The following is a 4,472-nucleotide window of genomic DNA, read 5'->3' as shown; positions in this document are numbered from 1 at the left end:
AATACCAAATTGCCACATTGTGGAGCATCCATACTACTTTCTGCTTAAAAATAGAAACTGTATGTAATCTGGTATCTTTGATGATGGTAATTAAATGTATTGATATATATCATCAGTGAATAGCTGACTTCTCAATATTCCCGGATAGCTGGTACCACGTCGTAACTGTTGGCCTTTACTACTTGCCTGTACCTGTTACTGCACATGTTTAAAATATTATTTAATTCAGATTAATACATTTTCAGTACAAAAACCTATGAGGCAAGTCTGATTCCAGTTTATTGATACACAACTTAAACTTCATGAATTGAATGCCTGTATTTTAGTTAGGATTTTTACCCCGGGAACAAAGCAAGTTCTTCTTTATCACTTCAGGCCCTGACAATCTTACTGTCCTAGCTGTTTTAGACTCATAGAGGTCAAATGCCATACACAGCATGTCAACCATACTCTTTCTTTATCCATTACTATATGCCCTGGCTTCCTTATTCCTATGGCAGTCCAGTATCTTTCACCCAGGTATTGATACATTTTTCAAAATTATCCTTGTCTTCTCCTCATCTGCAAAACCCCATTAAATTTTTTCTAGCGTTTATTCAGTTTTGGGAGACAGAGACAAACTGAGAGTGGGGGAGGGGCAGAGAGAGAGGGAGACACAAAATCTGAAGCAGGCTCCAGGCTCCGAGCTGTCAGCACAGAGTTCGACGCAGGTCTTGAACATACAAACCGTGAGAGCATAACATGAGTCGAAGTCGGCCGCTTTACTGACTGAGCCACCCAGGGCCCCTGCAAAACCCCATTTTTTAGCGATTTAAGAAAAAAATTGACATAGAAGCAAAATACACAATTAATAATCTTATGCTAATGTATTAATAATTCTTGTAACTTGATGTGTTTCTTTTCCCAAGAGGTCAGCATTTAGAGAGAGATGGAAAACCTATGCTCATTCTAAGGCATTTTGAATAATGGAATTTCCAATGATGAGAAAGTGCCTTTGGGCAGGAGAAGTTTTCTCCCATTAGCATTACAGATACCCATGAGGAATGGTGTGTTGGAACCGGTTTGTATCAACTCATGAGAACCGAATGTTAATGGTAAGGAACACCGTCCCTGTGGATCTTACATTCTAGTGCATGGTAACAACACATCAATAACAACTAAAAAAACAAAAAGCAAAAAACAAAAAAAACAAAAACAAAAACAAAAATAACCCAAAAAGTAAAACTAAGATAACAAATATCAATATATTTTAGGTAAGATAGATAGTGAAATGTTACTGACAATGTAACATTTGAGTTGTGACTTGAAGGAAGAAAGAGCGTGAGCTTTATGAATATCTGGGGCCGAATATTCCCAGTAGAGAGAATAACAAGTGCAAAGATCCTGTGGTATGAGTGTGGCTGCTGTGTTGGAGGAAAAGTGAGGGTCATATGACTAGAGCTGAGTGAGACAAAAGTGAGGAGTTGGTGATCACAGCAGAGAAATAACAAATGGCCAGATTACAGAGGGCCTTGTGGTTGCAGTAAGAACTGTGTACTCTAGATGATCTGAGAAGAAAGAAATGCACGGAATCCCTTTTTTAATAGGATCTACCTGGCTGTTAATGAGAAAAGATTGGAAAGGAGAAGAATAGACACAGAGAAACCTATTAGGATGTGATAGGATATCCAGGAGGCTTGGAAGATAATAGTTGCAGCAATGATGATAAAAATCAAGTGATATTCCTTGCCAAGACATAGTTAGGATACCTGGGTTGAATGAGAAAAGAAGGTAGGCTGACTCTAAGGTGTTTATCTCAGCAACTAAGTGGGGAATTTGCAGTAATTAAGGGCTTGGAAGGGAACCACAGCTCTTTTGGGAACTACTGTATTAAAACTTCCTAGTAGACTTTTGAATGGGGATGTTGAGTAAGCAGTTAGGTATCCGCAAGTCTGAAGATCACGGAAGAAATATAGGCTTAAGATATAGAGTGATGTATTTGTGTTTATTTATTAATTATTTTCTCATTAAGATTTGTTTTAATAGGTATTAAAATGCTGTGACAGATTTTTCATCAAGTTTTTTTTCCATTAAAAAGTACTGATTTTAAAAACCAATAACCTAAAAATGACACACACACAAAACACATGGTCCACAAAACATTCTTCTTTCCTTCTGAAGGTTTTATGATGCATTGCTAACACCATCCAGTCTTTTACTATTAAACTTAAATGGCCAATTGACACAAACTGTTCTGAGACTATTCTTCCACCACTAATTAAGACTGAGGTGGCAGGGGGCACCTGGGTGGCTCAGTCAAGCATCCAACTCTTAATTTCGGCTCAGGTCATGACCCCAAGGATTCGTGAGATTGAGCCCGCATCAGGGTCTGTGCTGACAGCAAGGAACCTGCTTGGGATTCTCTCTCTCTCTCTCTCTCTCTCTCTCTCTCTCTTTCTCTCTCTGCCCCTCCCCTGCACATTTATGCTCTAAATAAATAAACAAATAAATAAACTTGAAAAATAAAGACTGGGGTGGCTGGTACTGGGGATGATATTCATTTAGCCTTCTGAGCTTTCTGGGAGGACTTGGTGTCCCTACCAGCTCCAGCTACCTTCTCGTCTACTGCTTTGACAACACCCACACCAGTTGTCTGTCTCATGTCACGAACAGCAAAATGGCCTGGGGGAGGATAGTCACAGAAGCTCTCAACACACATAGGCTTGCCGTGAACCACATTAACAATGGCAACATCACCAGATTTCAAGAACTTGGGGCCATCTTCCAGTGTTTTTCCAGAACGACAATCAGTCTTCTCCTTCCACTCAGTGAACCTGCAGGCAATGTGAGCTGTGTGACCGTCCAGCACAGGTGCATATCCAGCACTGATTTGGCCTGGATGGTTCAGGATAATCCCCTGAGTCGTGAAGCCAGCTGCTTCCACTGGTGGGTCATTTTTGCTGTCACCAGCCACATCACCCTGGCCAACATCTTTGACAGATACGTTCTTGACATCGAAGCCAACATTGTCCCCAGGAAGAGCCTCACTCAGAGCTTCATGGTACATTTCAACACACTGTACTACAGTTGTAACATTGCCTGGAGCAAAGGTGACTGCCACGTCAGGTTTAAGAACACTAGTCTACACCCGGCCCCCAGGGACAGTACCAATACCACCAATTTTGTAGACATCCTGGAGGCTTGCATCCTCAGACACGAGGGCTTGTCAGATGGATGAGATGGTGGCACAATGCAATCCAGAGCTTCAAGCAGTGTGGTTCCATTGGCACTGCAGTCTTCACAGTTAACTTTCCATCCCTTGAACCAAGGTGTGTTTGCACTTGGCTCCAGCATGTTGTCACCATTGCAACCAGAGAATGGCACAAATGCTACTGTGTCAGGGTTGTAGCCGATTTTCTGGTTGTAGGTGTTACTTCCTTAACAATTTCCTCATATGTCTTCTGGCTGTAGGGTGGCTCAGTGGAATCCGTTTTGTTAACACCAACAATAAGTTGTTTTACACCCAGGGTGTAAGCCAGAAGGGCATGCTCATGGGTCTGTCCTTTCTTGGAGAACCTGCTTCAAATTCACCAACACCAGCAAGAACAATCAGGACGGCACAGTCAGCCTGACATGTACTATAATCCTCCTTTTGATAAAGTTATTGTGTCCTGAGACAACAGTGATAGTCACAGGATGCTTGCTGGTCTTGAACTTCTACAGAGATATCAACGGTGACACCATGTTCATAATCAGCTTTTGGTTTATCCAAGACCCAGGCATACTTGAGGAGCCCTTTCCCATCTCAGTGTCCTTCTTCTCAAAGTTTTCCATTGTTCTTTTGTCTATCCCACCATAATTTGTAGATGTGATGACTACTAGTTGTAGACTTTCCCAAATCTATGTGTCCAATGATGACAATGTTGATACGATTTTTTTCCTTTACCATTTTTTTTTTAGGATTAGTGGTGCTTTTCATGACACCTGTGTTCTAGTGGGAAACCCATTGCAAAAAAGTAGTAGATGGTATTTAAATCATGAGGCAGGATGGGGTCACTTGAGGAGTAAATATAGGTAGAAAAACAAGTCTATTTAATAAGGTAGACTTTACCCAGAATATTATAGTTAAACCACTACCCACAAAACAGTTTCTCTCCTTCCTTCACCTCATATACATATTAATATAAACAAAACACTGTTCCATTACATATACTTTATAAAAATCTGATTAACTCTTACTAATGCTTTAAAATTCAGCTTAACCATCAAATTCTCCATATATCTAGAGAATGGTTGAATTATTAGCTTAATGGAAAATTATAGAATCATACATTAGTCCCCCTTTATTTAACATATTTCTGCAGTGTTACTGTCTCTTTATCATCTTTCTAATCCATTAGATCATGAATTTCCTAAAGGTGTATCACATAATTCCAATGCCCAGCACCCCGCTTGAAAATTTGAAGACAGTGTATTAAAAAATAAAATAAAAA

At 40.1% G+C, this 4,472-nt stretch overlaps 1 pseudogene; it reads right to left on the bottom strand.

Moving 5' to 3' along the window:
* Positions 1-2,536: 2,536 nt before the first annotated feature.
* On the bottom strand, positions 2,537-3,928 carry LOC132680292 (elongation factor 1-alpha 1 pseudogene; annotated as a pseudogene).
* Between the last annotated feature and the right edge of the window lie 544 nt (positions 3,929-4,472).

This window comes from Panthera onca, chromosome A1, assembly GCF_046562875.1.
Source record: "Panthera onca isolate mPanOnc1 chromosome A1, mPanOnc1 haplotype 2, whole genome shotgun sequence".
In the NCBI taxonomy this organism is placed as follows: Eukaryota; Metazoa; Chordata; class Mammalia; order Carnivora; family Felidae; genus Panthera; species Panthera onca.
The sequence above is the reverse complement of the archived record's forward strand: the minus strand, read 5'-3'. Positions and strand labels throughout refer to the sequence as shown.